Source organism: Prionailurus bengalensis, chromosome B1 (genome assembly GCF_016509475.1).
Source record: "Prionailurus bengalensis isolate Pbe53 chromosome B1, Fcat_Pben_1.1_paternal_pri, whole genome shotgun sequence".
NCBI classification, from domain to species: Eukaryota; Metazoa; Chordata; class Mammalia; order Carnivora; family Felidae; genus Prionailurus; species Prionailurus bengalensis.
The window spans coordinates 19,013,185-19,035,151 of NC_057344.1; the positions used below are offsets into that span (position 1 = coordinate 19,013,185).

General features: G+C 36.5%; 1 pseudogene; it reads right to left on the reverse strand.

Annotated features, from left to right (window-relative positions):
- Window positions 1-6,890: 6,890 nt before the first annotated feature.
- On the reverse strand, window positions 6,891-7,024 carry LOC122479318 (annotated as a pseudogene).
- Window positions 7,025-21,967: the final 14,943 nt, after the last annotated feature.

Below are 21,967 nucleotides of genomic sequence, written 5' to 3' on the forward strand. Positions count from 1 at the left end.
CTGCTTCTGATTCTGTGTCTCCCTCTCTCTGCCCCTCTCCTGCTCACACTCTGTCTCTGTCTCTCTCTCAAAAAATAAAATAAACATTAAAAAAATTTTAGAAACCACAGTAAATGGCTTGGGGATATATTCATAACTTGTAAAACAGTATTACCATTTGTGGAAAGAAATTACAAGAAAAGACTGGTAGTGATTCAAAATGGCACCCGACTCCACTGGCTTTTGTCCCAGAATTAAGTTTGGAAAATTGTCCTCTAAGTAAAGCCGAGTATGAACATTGGACTCTGAAAGAAAGTCAGAGTAGAGCTTCAGGTAATGTTGTGCCTCCTTAAAAGACAAGGAGGAGGAAAAAAGGAAAATGTGAAGACCAGCGTTCTTTAAAAAGGAAATACACTAAAGCTTTTTAACCCCAGGGGACAATTCTTTTTAAATTAGAAACTACATGGACTTCCAGTACCGTGTCTGCTCTTCACCCAGTCACCTTACAGGCAAGGCCACTATGATTACACCCCGGCTCACTTACAGAGTGCTGCTACCCTGGCCCTCATTCTGGCCAAGTCCTGTGAGGAAGTCAACCTATACAGTTGCCATGGAAACCTCTACCAGTTGAGTATACTGTACATTTCAATCACCTGGTAGTAAATGTAACCAGCTGACCAATAAACACCCAATGCTTGAGAAAAACCAGTCGTGTTAAAGAAAAAAAATCAAAATTAAAAAAAAAGGAAACTGTACATAACCACCTACACAATTATTTCCCACCTTGAGTTGAAACTGAATAGTTTGATCTCAAAGCAGATTTCTTTTTCTAGGGAAAAACAACCGCAACAACTTAGTCAACTCCTTTTCTCTTAAGACTCCTTTGATGATTCTGATCATCAGTTTAATTCCAACCAAGCCCCAAACAAGGTGCCAGCTTCCTGGGGCACTTAATTGGATTCATAAGAGTTTATGTGCAGGAGGAGTTTTCAGCCTAATGCCAAGTAATTGACAACTAAATTTTTTCCTGGTTTCAATCCAATTATTTATTCTTAACATGGCAAAAGTTTAGGATTTGTGGTATTTACATAATTTCCAACTATCTCCATTGCTTTAAGACATGGACCATATACAAGTCTCATGTGGTAATCACTAACATTTATCTTTGTTATTGTCACCTGCTATCTTCATCAATGTCAAAACAAGAGCCTTAAAAAATGAAGCTCTGCGGTTTTACTGGCCCAACAACAGAGGTTTTACTGAATAAACCCTATCTCTGCATGACAGAGAATGGGAAGCAGAAACATCTCTGACAGCTGTTGCATGATGGAATAGGATAAAGGTCATTTCCTGCAAATGTTAGGGTTTTTAAGAATCCCACAGGCATTGGAGAAATAATTGGACTCAACAAGCAATCAATCATGTTTGAAGCATATGAAGTATATCTAGGGACCAAAGGTGAAGATTTAATGTCCAAATTCATCCAATTGTTCAGATGTCTGGAAATAAAAAAGATCTAAGTTCAGAGAAGTTTACATGGAGTAATTTAATTAATTTAAAACAAGTATAAATTGGTTGAATATAAAATAGATTTTTTCTGTCTTCCTTTGAAAATCTTTGTTGATAAAGACCAATATGATAACTTGGAAACCAAAAGATCTCCCCAAAATTTTATTTCTTATTATTCAAGTAATTTATATAGGCATATTGAAGTTGTTAACTGAACCCTTTCTTAAGAAGGGTTACTTCTTTCATGCGCCAAAATTATTTTATATTGGTTGTAATTAATGTTAATAATTTTAAGAGTGAAATTTAAGAATATGGTAACTAATTTTTAGTATCCTACTAAGATATTTAGCTGGCAATTTAATTTTAAATCACCTGTTTTCTTCTAGGTTCATATTTTATTAAACAATTTTGCCTAGGCTACTATGGTGTTAGGGAAATATGAAATTAAAAGGGTGTGATTCTGTTCTTCAAGACCTTATTTTTAATTGAGTGTGCCAGACTTCTAATTGTCCCTTAATATCCAATGTCCTCTCCTTTCTTTTAATCAAAGCTTTTTGTTTTGAAATATGTTGCCTTCCAGAAGTTTCAAAATAGTAATGAGCATTCTGGTATATTTTAAAGCAGCTTCACCCAATGATCATATCTTCCATAAGTACAGTACATAGTCAAAACCAGAAATCTGATATTGGTATAATACTCTCAACTCGCTGACAGACTTTACATAGATTTTAAAAATCTAAAAATCTTAGATTTAAAAATATCTAAAATTTTTTAATGTCTATTTTTGAGAGAGAGAAAGAGAGAGAGAGAGACTGCATGGGGGAGGGGCACAAAGAGAGAGGCAGATACAGAAGTCGAAGCAGGCTGCAGCCTCTGAGATGTCAGTGCAGAGCCTGATGCGGGGCTCGAACTCACAAACCATGAGATCAGGACCTGAGCTGAAGTTGGATGCTTAACAAACTGAACCACCTGAGCACCCCTCACTTTATATAGATTGTAAATGCAATCTTCTCTTTCTCTCTTTTATGTGTACAATTCTTTGAAATTTTATCCCAAGAGTCAATTTGTTTAACCTTTACCACACAGTCCATATTACCATTAGGGTATAGAACTCTTCCATCAGCACAAAGACACTCCCTAAGTTCCCCCTTAATTGTTATGCCCTCTTCTGCAATCCTAACTCTGGCAATAACTAACTAGTTATCCATTGCTATAATTTTGCCATTTCAAGAATGTTATATAAACAGAATCATGTCATATGCGGTATTTTGAGATTGACTTTTTCACCCATCATTAAGTCCTTGAAATTCTTCTAAGTCATTTTGTGTGTCAATAGTTTGTTTCTTTGCATTTATGGTACCACACTTTGTCTATCTATTTACCAGTTCAGTTGTGGGTACTTTCCAGCTTTTGGCTACTCTAAATAAAGTGACTGAACATTTGTGTACATGTTCCTGTATAATCATACATTTAGTTCTCTAGGATAAATACCCAGGAGAGTTGGGTTGTATATTGTTAACTTTGTACAAAACAGCCAAGGTGCTTTCCAGAACAGCTATGATATTTTACATTTACATCAACAAAGTGTAAGAAATTCTGTTATTCTGTACCCTTGTCAACATTTACTATTTTCAGTGTTTTTAATTTTTTGGCCATTTCCATAGGTATGCTATGTTATTTCACTGTAGCTTTAATTTGCATTTCCCTAATGACTCATGATGGTGAACATCTTTTCTCTCATGTGCTTATTTGCCATCTGTTTACCCTTTTGGGGGAAATGTCTGTTAAATTTGTTTTGCCTATTTTCTTCTTTAACATTTATTTATTTTGAGAGAGAAAGAGAGAGAGAGAGAGAGAGAGAGAGCAAGCGTTAGAGAGCAAGAGCAGGGGAGGGGTAAAGAGAGAGGGAGAGAGAATTCCAAGCAGGGTCCAGGCCATCAGCTCAGAGCCCTAATGTGGGGGCTCACACTCATGAACCATGACCTCATGACCTGAGCCAAAATCAAGAGTCAGATGTTTAACTGAGCCACCCAGACGTCCCTTGCTTATTTTCTAATTGAATGTTTTTTACTTGTTGAGTTTAGACAATTCTTTATGTATTCTGGATAAAAATTCTTTCTCAGATATGTGATTTGAAAATATTTCTGTCAGTCAATGGTAAGCTTGATACTCTTAAAAGACCTTGATCCTCTTACCAGAATCATATGATAGAGTAAAAGTTTGATAAGTATTATCAATTTTTGTCTTTAGGGATTGTGCCTTTGGTGTCATGTCTAAGAGCTTCTTGTCTAACCTTAGCAAAGGAAAATTTTTCCTGTGTTTTCTTCTGTAAGTTGTATAGTTTTTTATGTCACATTGAGATCTATGATCCATTTTCAGTTAATTTTTAAGAAAGATGTTATGTTTAGGTCTGGTTCTGGAGGGTTGTGTTTAGATATTGGTCGGAGAGGTAGACAAATTTCAGGAGGAGGAATACTGGTGAGTGATAAATGATGACAGTGTGTAGAAAACAAAGTTTCAAGACAGTGACAGTGGAATAAAGGAAATTAGAGGGTAGTCAAAATCGAACACATTAGAATACAGAAGAGTAAACAGAGGGAAAGAGACAGTGTTCTTAAAATGAAAATTTTAAGAGTAGGTTCAAAATATCAAAAAGCTTTTAGTTCTTAGACTTACCTACAGTTTGACTAGGCTATCTTGGTTGAGAATTTATATAGATATTCCCATATATATTATCTATCATAGTTTATATAGCTATTCCCATATATATTATCTATCATCCTTAATAGCATTCTAGCAATAATACCTCCTTTGTGCTCAAAAGCATCATCCCAATGGTGAAATTTTAAATCTGTTAAGGAAGTTTATTATAACCTGAAAGCAACGTAATAAGGGGAATAATTTTGTCCTCAAGGTGCATTTTGGTGCTTCCGAAATTCTTTTGTGTGGCTTTTTGTTCCGGTGATTATAACCCAAAAGCTAAAGAAGAATAACATTTTGTGATGTGCTCTGAAGGTACTTAATAGCACCAGAAAGGCAAAGAATAGCTTATAAAATACAGATGACTCTTAAAATTGAACAAAAAGGCAATCTCAATTCTGTTCATAACTTTGGGAGAAATACATTAATTAGGATTTCTTGGGTTACACATTCTCAAAAATAATTATTCTGAAATAAGTACAATTCTTACCGCTAGAAACAGTCAAGCACAGAAACTCTGATCAAGTATCACTTAAAAGCTAGTTATCCACATATCTGAAATATATGAAATTTAATAGAGTGGCCTGAGGAAGTCACATTTAAGAGGAAGTAAGATAAAGCACCACTGTAAAACTTGGTAAATTTGTTAAAAATAACAACAAACGGACAAATGAAGTAAATGTTTCTTTTAAATTTCAAAACCTATTTTCCCAAGACCCATTACCAACATAGCAAGTGTAAATTGAGAACTGATTAATTTATATGGGAAATAGGACAGAAAATTTCTACTTTCACTGTATTTTCCCTCAGTAGATTTAAAATGATGTGTGTTTATATTTCCATAAAGAGTTGCTTAATCCAATAACCTTTCCATTGACATCCCACATCAGACAGGAAATCCATTGTATCACTTGATTTTCCCCATATTAGCTTACTCTTAGAAACTAAAACCAATAGATGTTACTAAAATGTGTAGACACACATGCACACCATACCCACAGAGTCTGTTAACAATTGACTGTTTTCCTACCTATATTCTTCAGAAGGAAGAAATCAAAGATGGGCTCATAGACCAACTTTTATTTATCAGAAAAGCATGAAGGTAATTCTCAACCTGAGTATTTCCAAAAAGTGTCTTGCTGAAAATTACTAAAGTGCTTCTGCAAAATTGTCTTAATTTTGACAACACATAGAGAGCCATTCCACAAATTTGATTTTTTCTTTTAGTGTCATCAAGATAATTCACATATGTAGCACTGTGTGGTGAGAGTAAGAACTTTTAAGATCTAGTCTTTCAACAGCTTTCAAATATACCACACAACAGTATTAGTTCTAGACATCATGTTGTATGCTATATTCCCAGTTTTTATTTATCTTATCACTGGAAGTTTGTACATTTTCACTACCTTTCTACAATTCTCCATGTCCCCGCCCCCGCTCCCCCGATCCCTACCTCTGGTAACTGCAAATCTGTTTTTTTCCCTTTGCTCTTTGCCTTTTTTTTCTTTTGCTGTTGTTTGTTTTAGACTCCACATGTTAATAAGATCATACAGTATTTGTCTTTCACTGACTTAGTTCACTTAGCATAATACTCTCAAGATTCATCCACGTGGTATCAAATAGCAGGATTTCCTTCTTTTTTATGGCTGAATATTCCATATATTCCATTTTCCTTATCCATTCACCTTTGATGGGCACTTAGGTTATTTCCATATCTTGGCTATTATAAATAATGCTTCAATGAGCATGAAGATACATATCTTGCTTCAACATAGTGATTTCATTTCATTTGGATATATACCCACAACTGGGACTTCTGGATCATATGGTAGTTTTAATTTCTTGAGGCACCTCCATACTGTTTCCCAGTAGTTACATCAATTTACATTCTCACCAACAGTGCCACAGGAGTTTCCTTTTTTCCACATCCTCACCAGCATTTGTTAGCTCTTGTCTTTTCAATGATGGCCATTCTAACAGGTGTGAGGAGATAGCTCATTATGGTTTCAATTTGCACTCCCCTCATGATTCATGATGTTGGGCATCTTTCCCTGTGTCTCTTGGCCATCTGAATGTCTTCTTTGGAAAAAAAGTGTAGTTAGTTCTTTTACCCATTTTTAATTGGACTATTTTTGTTGTTGTTGTTGAATTGTCTGAGTTCTTTTTTTTTTTAATTTTTTTTTGCAACGTTTTTTATTTATTTTTGGGACAGAGAGAGACAGAGCATGAACGGGGGAGGGGCAGAGAGAGAGGGAGACACAGAATCGGAAGCAGGCTCCAGGCTCTGAGCCATCAGCCCAGAGCCCAACGCGGGGCTCGAACTCACGGACCGCAAGATCGTGACCTGGCTGAAGTTGGACGCTTAACCGACTGCGCCACCCAGGCGCCCCAAATTGTCTGAGTTCTTAATACACTTTGGATATTAACCCCTTATCAGATATATAATTTGTAAAATTTTTCTCCCATTCTGTAGGCTGCTTTTTTCATTTTGTTGATCATTTCTTTGGTTGTGCAAAAGCTTTTTAATTTGATGTAGTGTCACTCGCTTATTTTTTGTCTTGTTCCTTGTGCTTTTGCTATCGTCTCCAAAAAATCATTGCAGGACCCACGTCAAGGAACTTTTTTCATGTTTTCTTCCAGGAGTTTTATGGCTTCAGGTCTTACTTTTAAGTCTTTAACACATTTTGAGTTGGTTTGTGTGAGTGGTGTCCACAATGTTTTAAGATTTTAATAAACGTGAATATATAATCATCCAAATGTATTAGAGCTTATACTAGTCACATCCCTAGCATAGATTAGTTTACACTTGATCTTAGCCAAAAGGCCGAGAAGCGATAGCATAGATTAGTTTAAATGAGTAGCTCTCTTAAGACTTTAGAAATTTTCCTTCTCATAGATCTGAATTCCTAAATGTGTAAAGTGAAGCATAAATTTTAACAAACACTTTTCAAAGTACTATTCGAGGGGCTCAGTTGGTTAAGTGTCTGACTTTTGGTTTCAGCTCAGGTCATGATCTCATGGTTTATGAGTTAAAGCCCCACATCAGGAACTGTGCTGACAGTGTGGAGCCTGCTTGGGATTCTCTCTCTCCCACTCTCTCTTCCCCTCCTCACCACTAGCTCTCTCTCTCAAAAAATAAATAAATAAACTTAAAAAAATACTATTTGAGTTAGTTCTGGAATAGCCATAATGTTCAGAAATGGTCCCTTCACTGTTGGCCCTGTTCCAGGTTATTTCATGCTCTCTGAAGGTTATTTCATGCTCTCTGGATTAGGTCTGAGTTATGTCAAACACTAGTTGGGACTGATTTTATTGCTATCTTTCTCACAAACCAAGAGCATAGTTCTGAAGTTACCGATAGTATTAAAAAAATAGATAAGCAAATTTTGGAATAGGTGACTTCCCTACATTAATTCAAATTGTTTTTGTTCTTCCCAATGATGATAAATACTATTCTGGAGTAACATAGTAAGATGGAAATTCTGTAAACAAGTTTAGTTGAAAACATCCAAAAGATACCCAGTAAGTCAATGGAAGATATAAAGGTAGATCTTAGAAATAGACTTTAGGTTCAGAGTTCCTCTAATTATCTTAATGTTTCTAGTATAATTAAGATTCTGCCTTGACTATATAAGTGACTTATGGAAGAGTTATAACATTAATATATATGGACATTTGAAATACTTTCTTTTTGCTCACTTTAAAAGGATTTAAAGTTTGCTTCTAAATGAATATCAAATTTGAAAGGCCAAGTGATTTAAAGCAGGTATATCATTACTTTCCCATATGGTTTGTTCAAACAGGTAAAAAAGTATGCAAAAATCTGAATGTTCTTTGCAACAGTAGCTTCAATTTTCATCAGCCAAGACTCAATTTGTGTCACAGGGTAAAACTTGCCTGATTAGATCTGTTCAAAAAGCCATTAAACAACTTTCAATGTTCTTGCTCTCTCACATTTAGGACACTGAACTTTTACAGAGACAGAGTGTTTGAAGCCTTCCTAATTATTTCCATTATTATCCAAGAAGGATTACTCACGTTCAGCCTCCATCGGAATTCTCAAAGTTCTCAGTGCCAATTATATGGCAATCTAAAATGCCTTTCCCTGGCTTTATGGCCTGATTATTATTTAGAGTCTCTCTAGCAGTGAACTTGAAGATCATGCAAATGTGCTCTTTGGGAAAGCCATTGTATAGCTGAATAATTTGTTTTGTAGGAAGCCAGCTCAAATTTATCATCAACCGTGAAAATTCTCTATCATTGGTTTTTTATCAAGTAGGCCTATTACTATACCGGTTCCACTTTAACTGACAGAAAGCTGATCAGGAATGCCATTATTAAGCCATAAATTCCTATTTCAAAATATGTTGCCTAATGTTATTATACTGATTGTTGTATCATTAATTCATGTATTATTTCCTTTGGCCTTATTTTCTATGTCATAATCAAAACTGAAATAACTCCTGAAATGTAAAAGCGTATAGCATATATCTAAAGTTGAGAGTCAGAATAAACCTACAGCTTAATATGTATAAACACATACAAATTTAACTGGACAGAAGGGACCACGTTCATTCATGACATGCAATATTTACAATGCTCAACAGCAACTGTATTTGCAAAGATATTCACCATTCATAACATTGTGAGATAAAATTCAACTACAGACATTCATTCACTAATGCAATATTTGTTTGATTATATTACCTATTTCTTAGATTATAAGACATATTGATGAACAAATGTCACTATGTACTTATTAGGAGCCTACAGCCAAGTGGGAACAAAGATAAGCAAATAATTCTAATTAGTGACACAGGGATTTATTCAGGATACTACTGGCACACCGTACCTACCTTTATTTCTCAGGGAAAGTGTAAAGATCAAGTGATACTTAAGCAGGAGCTAACTAGACATGAGTTCCTAGAAGAGAGCGGGTAAGCTAGACAGGAGGAGATATGTCAACATGGGCAGGAGAAGTATGGCTACCACATAGATTTAAAGTCCTGTTCTATCAGACTTAATACGGAGTTTTAGTCTTGATCTTGATGTTGTGATATATCACTGAAGGAGAGTGATATAATCACGTTTTAGTTTAGAAAGATCACCCTGGCTCAACTATGAAGAATGTTTTAGAGGGGATGATGCAAATAGACCAGTTCAGATAAGAAATCATACTCTCTTACCCTGTGGTAGTAATGGAAAAGAAAAAATACCTAAACTACATTTGTATTTCAACCTATCCTGTTATGACTATTGTTTTGTAATAGACTTTACAGATGTGACTTTTATTATTATTTTTTTTAATGAAATTTATTGACAAATTGGTTTCCATACAACACCCAGTGCTCATCCCAAAAGGTGCCCTCCTCAATACCCATCACCCACCCTCTCCTCCCTCCCACCCCCCATCAACCCTCAGTTTGTTCTCAGTTTTTAACAGTCTCTTATGCTTTGGCTCTCTCCCATTCTAACCTCTTTTTTTTTTTTTTTCCTTCCCCTCCCCCATGGGTTCCTGTGAAGTTTCTCAGGATCCACATAAGAGTGAAACCATATGGTATCTGTCTTTCTCTGTATGGCTTATTTCACTTAGCATCACACTCTCCAGTTCCATCCACGTTGCTACAAAAGGCCATATTTTGGGGTGCCTGGGTGGCGCAGTCGGTTAAGCGTCCGACTTCAGCCAGGTCACGATCTCGCGGTCCGTGAGTTCGAGCCCCGCATCAGGCTCTGGGCTGATGGCTCAGAGCCTGGAGCCTGCTTCCAATTCTGTGTCTCCCTCTCTCTCTGCCCCTCCCCCGTTCATGCTCTGTCTCTCTCTGTCCCAAAAATAAATAAACGTTGAAAAAAAAATTTAAAAAAAAGGCCATATTTCATTTTTTTCTCATTGCCACGTAATATTCCATTGTGTATATAAACCACAATTTCTTTATCCATTCATCAGTTGATGGACATTTAGGCTCTTTCCATAATTTGGCTATTGTTGAGAGTGCTATGAACATTGGGGTACAAGTGGCCCTATGCATCAGTGCTCCTGTATCCCTTGGATAAATTCCTAGCAGTGCTATTGCTGGGTCATAGGGTAGGTCTATTTTTAATTTTCTGAGGAACCTCCACACTGCTTTCCAGAGCGGCTGCACCAATTTGCATTCCCACCAACAGTGCAAGAGGGTTCCCGTTTCTCCACATCCTCTCCAGCATCTATAGTCCTCTGATTTGTTCATTTTGGCCACTCTGACTGGCGTGAGGTGATACCTGAGTGTGGTTTTGATTTGTATTTCCCTGATAAGGAGCGACGCTGAACATCTTTTCATGTGCCTGTTGGCCATCCGGATGTCTTCTTTAGAGAAGTGTCTATTCATGTTTTCTGCCCATTTCTTCACTGGGTTATTTGTTTTTCGGGTGTGGAGTTTGGTGAGCTCTTTATAGATTTTGGATACTAGCCCTTTGTCCGCTATGTCATTTGCGAATATCTTTTCCCATTCCGTTGGTTGCCTTTTAGTTTTGTTGGTTGTTTCCTTTGCTGTGCAGAAGCTTTTTATCTTCATAAGGTCCCAGTAATTCACGTTTGCTTTTAATTCCCTTGCCTTTGGGGATGTGTCGAGTAAGAGATTGCTACGGCTGAGGTCAGAGAGGTCTTTTCCTGCTTTCTCCTCTAAGGTTGTGATGGTTTCCTGTCTCACACTTAGGTCCTTTATCCATTTTGAGTTTATTTTTGTGAATGGTGTGAGAAAGTGGTCTAGTTTCCACCTTCTGCATGTTGCTGTCCAGTTCTCCCAGCACCATTTGTTAAAGAGGCTGTCTTTTTTCCATTGGATGTTCTTTCCTGCTTTGTCAAAGATGAGTTGGCCATACGTTTGTGGGTCTAGTTCTGGGGTTTCTATTCTATTCCATTGGTCTATGTGTCTGTTTTGGTGCCAATACCATGCTGTCTTGATGATGACAGCTTTGTAGTAGAGGCTAAAGTCTGGGATTGGGATGCCTCCTGCTTTGGTCTTCTTCTTCAAAATTCCTTTGGCTATTCGGGGCCTTTTGTGGTTCCATATGAATTTTAGGATTGCTTGTTCTAGTTTTGAGAAGAATGCTGGTGCAATGTTGATTGGAATTGCATTGAAGGTGTAGATCGCTTTGGGTAGTATTGACATTTTGACAATATTTATTTTTCCAATCCATGAACAGGGAATGTCTTTCCATTTCTTTAAATCTTCTTCAATTTCCTTCATAAGCTTTCTATAGTTTTCAGCATACAGATCCTTTACATCTTTGGTTAGATTTATTCCTAGGTATTTTATGCTTCTTGGTGCAATTGTGAATGGGATCAGTTTCTTTATTTGTCTTTCTGTTGCTTCATTGTTAGTGTATAAGAATGCAACTGATTTCTGTACATTGATTTTGTATCCTGCAACTTTGCTGAATTCCTGTATCAGTTCTAGTAGACTTTTGGTGGAGTCTATCGGATTTTCCATGTATAATATCATGTCATCTGCAAAAAGCGAAAGCTTGACTTCATCTTTGCCAATTTTGATGCCTTTGATTAGACTTTACAGATGTGACTTTTAAAATACTGTGTTATTCGTGACTTTTAAAATACTGTATTATTCTGGGGAGCCATTTATTTATAGATCTCCTTGTACTATTTGTAACAATATTGTATTTATCTCTTAAGCACACATTCTTTACATATCATCTCAAGTTCCCAGGTGGTTTTATCTAATAAAACATTTATCTTAGTTTTACAAAATGTCTCTAATTACTATCTTCAAGTCCCAGAATATTCCATATTTGTGCACACATTTACATTTTTTGTACTGAAAGGTAAATAAAAACAAAGGCTTAGATATTTGATCTTATTGATGTGAAAAAATGATAACATGAGGGGTACCTGGGATACTCAGTCAATTCAATGTCCAACTCTTGGTTTTGACTCAGATCATGATCCCAGGGTTGTGGGATCAAGCTCCGCATCAGGCTCTGTGCAGAGTGTGGAACCTACTTAAGATTCTCTGTGTCCTCTCTCCTCTGTCTCCCCCTACCCCATACCTCTCTCCCCTGCTCATGTACTCTTTCTCTAAAATAAAAAAAAATAATGAAAAAAATGATAACATGAAAGGAGAGGTAAACAGAGGCTAAGAAAATGTAAAATGTATATTGTGACATACTATCTGAAAAGTAGATTCTTTGTGGGAAATGAAGTTAGTTATACATGCATGAAAAATGCAAGAAGAGACAGAGGTGGTTACATAAAAATCTAAACTATTTTAACTATTGCCTACTCATAGCAATGCCATCATTGAATCATATTATGTATTTATGATCTTCCTAAACTGAAATGTGATCATATCAGTCTCCTTCAGTGATAGGTCTCGAAGTCATGAAGAAGGGTATATATGTATACACACACATATATATACATATATATACACATATATATGTAAATTTATTGTATCATTGCTGTAACACTATATGTATGTGATGGGATTGTTACTCTAGAAAGAAAACCTAGAAATTTTATTCAATTAGAAAAGAGAACATAGGATTTGAATACTGATTCCAGTGCTTCAGGTAAGACACATAACCTCTTTGGGCATCTATTTCCTTATCTGTAAAAGGAAAAAACATCCTACTATTTTTCTCTTGTGTAAATGTAAAAAAATAAGATGGTACTTTTGAAAATGGTTTTGAAAAAACATGTGCAAGGGGTTCTGTAATGATTCATTGTAATGAGTGACCTTTTTGAAGGAGTCCAAGAAATGTAGGGGGAACAAAATTCATTCAAACTTAACAGGAAAAATATTTACTGACTGGTATGCTTTTAGGATTAAAGAAAGAACCAATTTTACATGAATACTATATCTATACCTATGAAACTTCTCTAGAATATAGGAATCCATAAAGATTTATTTTCAAGTTTTGTAGTCAAAATAACTTCCTTAATATTTCTTACACATTTTCCATACACATATGCTTCACACATGCTCCCTGTTTTTCAGAGGTCAATGTTTTCATTATATTACATTTATGCTGTTATTATAACTATTTTCTAGATCTGTCAATAAAATTTGGCCTCACACATTGATAACACATTTTTGTCATTACATTGTAATTTTCACTAGTAATCCTAGCTTTTTTGAATATACAAATCATCTAAACGTATTATATCATCACTGTAACACTTTATACACATCTTGAGACACTTAGGCCACAAAAGATTAGATTTAATATAAAAAGAACCAAATGTAAATAATTCTCAATTACTTATCCAAATGGATAACATACATAACTCAAATAATGTGTATAGTCTAAATATGCAAATCATCAGAATACACAGATTCTTTACCTCGTGCTACTGAATGTTTTCTTGAGTTGCTGTCAGAAGCAGGATTTACAGTGTTGCGCTTTAATTCCCACCTACCCTCTTGTCAAGATGCCAATTAAAGGCAACATGGTAACAACTCAGTGAGACCTAAGAGTGATAAACAAAGTACCAGCATAATTTGGAAACTGGACAATGTGCCCTTGGAAACATATTATTGGCTTAGCTTGTAATGTGTAACAACAGTATTGGTTTTCTCTCCTCATTGCTGGGTCAAGACATTGATGGAAGTAGGAGCTGTCAGGGCCAGAAACATATTGTCATTTTGGGTCCATGCAAAGAAGGTGTGAAGGCTTCCCAGAGCCTGGCAAGTATCTCGCCCCACTGGTTAACACTCCTCACTCTGTCACACAGCCTGAGATTTCACCCCAAACAACATTAGCTTAGGTGACTAAGCGCAAGTATTTCCAGGAAGCTTAAGCAAGATATGGCAGCCATTCCAACTTAAAGAAAGTTTCCCTCTTAGCTGTGATTAATCAAAGGAAAGAGGTGGGTTTTGGTGGAAAGCCGAGATGGAATTGAAGCACTGGGGCTTTTTTCAGAGAAGAAAGACCTGGTAAATTTTAGTAACCAACAGGAAACACGCAACATAGTAGTCAGAGAACAAAAAAGGTGATACCAAGGAGTAAATAAAAACAGAAAACAGTGGAGGAGGAAAAATAATAATTTTCCTCTCTTAAACTATGCCCAGAACCAGTCCCATTATATTCTACGTACAGAAAGTATAGGAAAATGTCCAATGTGTAACTAAGATCAATGATCCCTCTGTATAGGACCATGATCTTGCCTAGTCCACGACCTAAAAAACTGGATGGATCCTGAAATCTTCTCCACTTAGGAAAAGGTTGTAGTGGCACATCAAATGTGCACATCTCTCAGCCTGGAACGTAGGGGTGGTTCTAAAATAGCTTTCTCTTTTTGCTTCCACATTGGTCCAGTTATCTAGTTCTATCAATACTGTTACCAGAATGTACTCACAAAATCAGATGACTGACTCTCCACCAGGAAGGTAAGTGTGCTACATAGCACAAAAACAGATATGGCTGTCAGAGGGAAACAGGGCTCTTTTTCTAGCTTGACATTTTGTTTCTCACAACCCAACCTTGCCAACTAACAAGGATGTAACAATTTTTGAAGGGTCACGCTGGGAAAAGAGAACTCTACTTTTGGAGAGGAAAGCACTTAAAAATATATACAGATGCAACATTTTCCAACCCTTGTGCCATAGACAAATTAGCTCTCAGAGTAACTAGGCAAGGGCTACAGTAGCCTGAACCACTGGGTCACTGTCACACACCATGAGAAGCACCGCCTTTTACACTAGAGTGTCTTATAAACATGCCCATTTTCTGGGTGTGGCACAGCACCAAGAAAAGTTATTTTTGTTGTTCCTCATTCTCACATTGTTAAGAAAAGATAAGAAAACACTGGTAACCTAAATTATAGTTTACCCATAGTATTCCATGGAATATAAACAAGGATGAAAACATTATTGAGGGAGCTCTCTGTGCAAGGATATAGAAAGCATGCCAAGATATATCTTTTAGATAACTGAAATATATATGCACACAATGTTGTCATGTCTGTATAAGTCAGCACGTGAAAACATCAAAAACTAATTTATTAAATTAAGAAACACACCTAACTGTACATGTATATGGCTTTTGCCAAAGTTCAAGAGTAACACATCTGAAAAGTTAACACCTTTCAGAATCTTTCAGTAAACACTGCAAATTCCTATCCTCAATCCCCTGCCTTTGAGAGTGCCTGTTTCTAACTTCTGCCTCAGAATCTCCAGCCACCATTAGGATCATCTCCTCCTTACTAGCAAGACTGGTACCCTGACACAAATCCCTCATGTCTTCAGCATGGAACACGAGTCTGAGTTATCAGTCTAGAACAAGACCCTTTAATGGAACTGGAGATCAAGGATTCCAATAGATCATTTTGTGGTTATCTCTGGTCCTTCATGTACCCCCAAATAATATTGGTCATGGGGGGGGTGATACTCCTAATTTCAAAGAAGCATACAACATTAGGCATGAAAGGTACTTAAAGCCTTTTTCTCTTTGAGTATAAGGATAAGTTACAGACCTTTATCTTCTATTCATTGGTAACTATTGAATCAGGTATGAATGCATGTACACACATACCCCTATATGTCCCAAAGATGAACACTGATCCTTATCTTATCCTGAAGTCCCCTAAATGCTTACTCAAGTCAGAAATACATATACACATACATATATATACATATACATATATATACACACATACATATACATAGAAAGAGGGTTGGAAGGAAAGGGAAGAAAGAGGAAGGAAGGAAGAAAAGAAGAAACGAAGACAGGTAAAAGACAGATAGACACAAATCTCAGTGGAACAAGCCATGTGTAAGAAGCAAGCTGTGTGGTAAGAATGAAGAACTGGGCACTAAAACACTATCGAGAAACTCCTCTTCAGCTCCACTGCCTACTGCCATATGGGAATGAGGATCAGGTTTCTAGAGCTTCCAATTCTTAGAGACAAGCCAGAAAGTCTCATGTGGAATTTCTTATATGTGGACTCAAAACAGTTAAATCTTGTTCAGACCAAACAAAATTTTTGTGAGTAGGACTGAGTCAATAGGCAATGAATGTGACCCTTAATCTAAACCAATAAGAAGGCAGGGAAACATGTGCATAACTGCTCTATCACTGGAGGGCATCTCTCCACACCTGCATTAGTCCTTCTAGAGCAGTGTTTTTTTTCCTCCTCTTCAACCAGCTATTTTCAAATCATGTTGCTCCCACGACACTGTCCCTCTCCCCCCACGAAAAAAACACAAATGGAGACTAGGAAGAGTCCACTGCTGAGCCACAAACATCTCTCTTAAAGCTACCATATCCCAGTTACAAAGAAACCTGGAGGAAATTTCCTCCACCTGACCTGCTCATGCTTTTTATCTTATCCAAGACTCATTTCCCTGCCAGGCTCACTGGGGAAGCAGAAGAAGGATTCCTCTGTGACTTAAGTGTGTCCTGAAACTATTCTCTACTCCTGCCCCCCACCCCACATCTACTCTTTCAATGTGAGTTCAAGTTCTCATTACTTCTCATCTGACCCTGACATCGATTTACATGAAGTTTATCTCCACCCTGCAATCCAACCTTCCCTCTATTGACAATATCCTTGCTTATGCCTTAGATACGACTGTGGACACACTAAACTCATTCTCTGTATTGCCTTGGACTGTCTTATGGTTACCAACTGTGACCACAAGCTCTCATGCACACTCTGTCCCCCTATTATACTCATTTCAGACTTATATTCCCTCTTCACAATGACCATTGAAATTGGTGTTTGAGTCAAAATCTGTTCAACCACAGTACGATTATTTAAATTGAAAATAACAGAATGTGACTATGACAATGACATTTTGGTGAAAAGTGTTGGGGAATCAGAGATGTGATGACAGGAGATAAGATTTTTAAAATGAGGCTTGGCTGATTACTCAACATTCTTCAAGCCATCTTTGTTCCTTCCTTCCTTCCTTCTCTCTTTCTTCTCTCTTTTTCATTCACAGGTGGCTAATGTTCTATTAAGAAGATGGCTGTAAAGATTACAACCTTAGAAGGAGGAATATATGTGTATATGTATTCTTTTATATTTATGGATGTTATCCTCTGAAACCTTTGAATATTACCAACACTGAGGGTATAAAAATGTTTTGACAGGCTCATGGATTTCTCATGGTGTATTTAAATCAAGAATTATGTTTTAACTACATGTCCTCACACTACAAGTTAACTGCCTTTTCAACATTCTTTACAATCTTTTCCATGACAAAAGATACCATAAAGAAAACTAAAAACAAGTAAATTAATAAAAAAATGACAAAACACTGAATAAGGTTCATGGATAATGATACAAAAAGCAAATTAATATAAAGGCATATACAATGGGACATAAAATTATGAAAAATTCCTTATGAAAATACGTTCAATCTCACTTATCATCAGGATTGCACCATAAAACGCCAACAGGACTTAAAAAATTATCAAATAACCAAATGTGATTTATTGTTTGACCATTTTAAGTGCAAGTGAGAGTATGAAGAAATGGGTGTTTCCTAAACTGGGGATGAAAATGAAAATTGGCACAACACCTTTGGAAGGAAATTTAATTAATTAGAGAAGTTAAATATGCACATACTCTGTGACACAGGTTTCCCTTTGCCACCATGCACAACAGAGAAAAGGATGTTACATCTTCAAATAGGTAGACACTGGGCGCTCCACCTGGCTGGCTGTAGGAGGATAGTAAATAAATTTTAGTCAAACACACTATGAAACATTATGTAGCATTTAGAAAACAATGGGCCAGATACTGGTATGGAGTGATAATTTCAAAAATCCAAGAGCCAAGTATAGGTGATTTGTTGCCATTTTGTAAAACATACATTCTCTTACATACATATACACACAGAACAATGTCATATATTCCTAATTATCCCCAAATATAAAAGAATATTTATAAAACAAGTTCTAGGGTCTCAGTTGGTTAAGCGTCCGATTCTTGATTTCAGCTCAGGTCATGATCGCCTGGTTTGTGAGTTCGAGCACTTGCGTCGGGCTCTGTGTTGATGACAGTGGCAGACCTGCTGCGGTTTCTTTCTCTCTCCCTCTTTCTCTGTTCCTTCTCCACTTGTGTTCTCTAAAAATAAATAAACTTGAAAAAAGTTCTAAAGGATGCATGGCAGATTGTTATTTATCATGTAGAGTAGACAGCAATTAGAGGTGTTGAATTAAATTTTTTTTTACCTTTATCTGTAAGGTTATTTTCACATGGTACTTTTTTTTTTTAAGTTTTATTCAGTGTTAAGCTTTATTTCTCACCTGATGTATGTTTTTTTCATAAGGTAAATAAATTTTAATTTGGGTTTTTTTAAATTATTTTTTACTGTTTGGATACAGAATATACACACACATTAAGTAATGAAGACATGAATACTGAGATGATACCTAGGTTATTCACTAGGTAAGTGACTATTTTATGGAAATTTAGTAGGATTCCAAATTTTAATAAGAAAAAATTCACAAAACTTTAGGATTGCAGACAAAGGGTGAAAAATTTGTTTATTATTATTATTATTATTATTATTTTTAATGTTTTATTTATTTTTGAGACAGAGAGAGACAGAGCATGAGCAGGGGAGGGACAGAGAGAGAGGGAGACACAGAATCAGAAGCAGGCTTCAGGCTCTGAGCTGTCAGCACAGAGCCCGACGCGGGGCTCGAACCCACGAACTGTGAGATCATGACTTAAGCCAAAGTCGGACGCTTAACCAACTCAGCCACCCAGGCGCCCTGAAAAATTTGGTTTTTTTTTAATTATTTATTTTTTTAACGTTTATTTTTGAGACAGAGAGAGACAGAGCATGAACGGGGGAGGGTCAGAGAGAGGGAGACACAGAATCGGAAACAGGCTCCAGGCTCTGAGCCATCAGCACAGAGCCCAACCCGGGGCTCGAACTCATGCACCGTGAGATCATGACCTGAGCCGAAGTCGGACGCTCAACCGACTTGAGCCACCCAGGCACCCCCGAAAAATTTGTTTTTAAATGAAATAACCATTCTGTACTTAAGCCTGTGTGTGGGTGTGTGTGAATATGTGAAGTGTATGAGTACTTGCTCCTGGATCCCTGTTTATAAGTTCCAGAGTAGAAGTCAAATGTAGATAACAGAATTATTGTCTACATGATCTACCATAGTAGTAGTAGTGCGAGGGGCCCACAACAGGATAGTGTATCAAATAAGATAATACACATGACGCCACGGAATTTTAGAGCTCAAAGGATATTTGATGCGTAGTTTTCTCGACAAGAAAAAAAGACAAGTAAAAATTCGGTGCTTTGCAGGAAGTCATGCCAATGTTTAGTGGAAGAATAAAGATGTAAGGCCACCTTAGAAACCATGAAATGTTATGTAAATATCAACCTTAAAGCTTTGGGAATATTTATTGATGTTTACAATTTAGAGATAATGGGCACTGATGCTAGATCATCTGATAATGTTTTTTTTTAATTTTTTTAAATGTTTATTTATTTTTGAGATAACGTGAGACAGAGTGTAAGCAGTGGAGAGGCAGGCATAGGGAGACATAGAGTCTGAAAGCAGGCTGCAGGCTCTGAGCTGTCAGCCCAGAGCTGGACGCGGGGCTTAAACTCACGAACCGAACCGTGAGATCATGACCTGAGTCGAAGTCAGACGCTTAACTGACTGAGCCACTCAGGGGCCCCAAGATCATCTGCTAATGTTAATCAAATTCTCAAACGGTCCATGACTCAAAGAAGATGAACAATGGTTTTAAAGGTAACAATAAAAAGTGAGTACTGAATCTATTATATACATTTTGATTTTAGAATTTGAAATTCCTTGATTTGATTTATTGATTTGAAATCAACATGATGCAAAGTAAATCCATGGTATTAATATTTATCATAGAAGATTGCTACAGGAGTTTCTTGAGGTAATGTATATAAGTACCCAACCTATATGTGAACTGTGGGGCTGGTCTGTGTGAGGGACTCATTTTATTGGTAAGTTATGCTAGGATTCCAAAGACTCAGCATCTATCTCTAAAATATTGTTATTTATGAATTCAAGACATACCTTTCATGAATAGTAAAGACTTGCTCTACAACAAAAATGAAGATAACATGCTTTTGTTTCTGTTGAACACCAACCCAACTCTTCTCTTTCATACCATGTTTGAAAGAGAAACATTAAAGGTCATAATGCTGAGTTGGCTGGTGATTCTAAGGATCACCTAGAAAACGGATTATCAGAGATTGATTAGACACTGACTGGAGACAGTAGATGAGACAAAAACACAGTAAGACACAATGGTCTTGGTAAGCAAGCCATCTGCGATTCAGAAATTGATAATCAAAAGTGCGGTGATCAGCTACTATTACAGGAACCAAGCTATTTCCTCCAGATTGGGTTCTATTCCTGTTGTAGCATCATTTATTATAAATGAAAAAACAAATAAGGACTAAATTTCCCTTCCCCCAGTTTCCAGTTCCCTTCAAGGGAAAACAGTAATTCTCTCCAAATTGCTAAAATGAAATCACATTAAATACATCTGCTCTCCAGAACTTTCTGATGTGGTACTATAAAAAACAAAAAAACAAAAAACAGGTTTGTAACTAAGAACGAAGGAAATCAGTGGCCGTAATTAGGACACAACTTATGTCCTAACAGTATGTGAAGCAGGGGGAGTACTTATCTCAGCATTCCTGCTTTTCCATTCTTAGAAGCCAGTTTAGAGGGATCTCAATGCAGAATCAGTCCTCCTGCATGTGAATATCATCTATCTCCTCCCCAGGTGTCATTCTGCCCAAACAGTACTCTGCTCATCAGATAATGCTACCATCACGGAAAGTAAAAATTGAAAACTTCTAAAAATTCCCCAATATTAATATGCCTGCACAATCATATTTAATCGGTTCTCAGATCTATTATTTGCTCTGTCTACCTAAGAAAGTCCTATTGTAGCCATTTCAATTATGAACTTGCTTTTAGTCCTATTATTTAGTCAAAAGTCCTATTATTCTGAGAAATTGCTTGAAAATAGCAGAAGTTGTAGTAAGGTAGGGAAGGCTGTATAATATACTCTAAAATGTTTTTAATAGTATAACTTATGTTAAAACTTGTCCTAATAGACAAGTTTTGCAAGATCACTTTGATATCATTTTATTTTAAACATTGTGTGTAGCTTTCTCACAGCTCCCAGAGCCATTTCCAGTAGAATATTTTCATGAAAGACATTAAAAATCATGTTGCATTTAAATAGTGATATTGTTTCAATCTTTCATCAGGCTAGGTCATTTCCATTTAGAAATTCTGACATTCATATAGAACATTTTGTATCAAAAAAAAAAATCCCTAACATTGGCGTCAATTCTAGGACTTAACTACTTTTGCAAAGAAGTAGAATTCTTTTAAGTCTGCTAAGGTAGTCACAAATCTTCCTTTATTCTTAAAGACCACTGTGTCCTGAAACAGTTTCCCTGAAAGTCTTCCTACACTTATAGAAAGAACCATAAAATGTCTTATTAAGGGATTTAATCTCACCATCATTTATTTTTAAGTATGCATTTCGCTTGGGTATAGAAATTAACCTGGTATACTTTCTCTAATATAGAAGGAGGTAGTCTGGAGAGATTTGAAGGAAACATGCAGACATAGTTGATTTATTAAGAGAGTTCTTAGGATAGGTACAGAGAGAGAAGCAGGGACAGTTAAATTTTCATCTGCATAGGCTAGGATAAGGACATTTGTGTCTAGAGGAAGTAAGGAAATAGGAAAATGTAACAATTTTGCTAGTGGTATGCAAAATACATTTATTACAGTTTCCTTC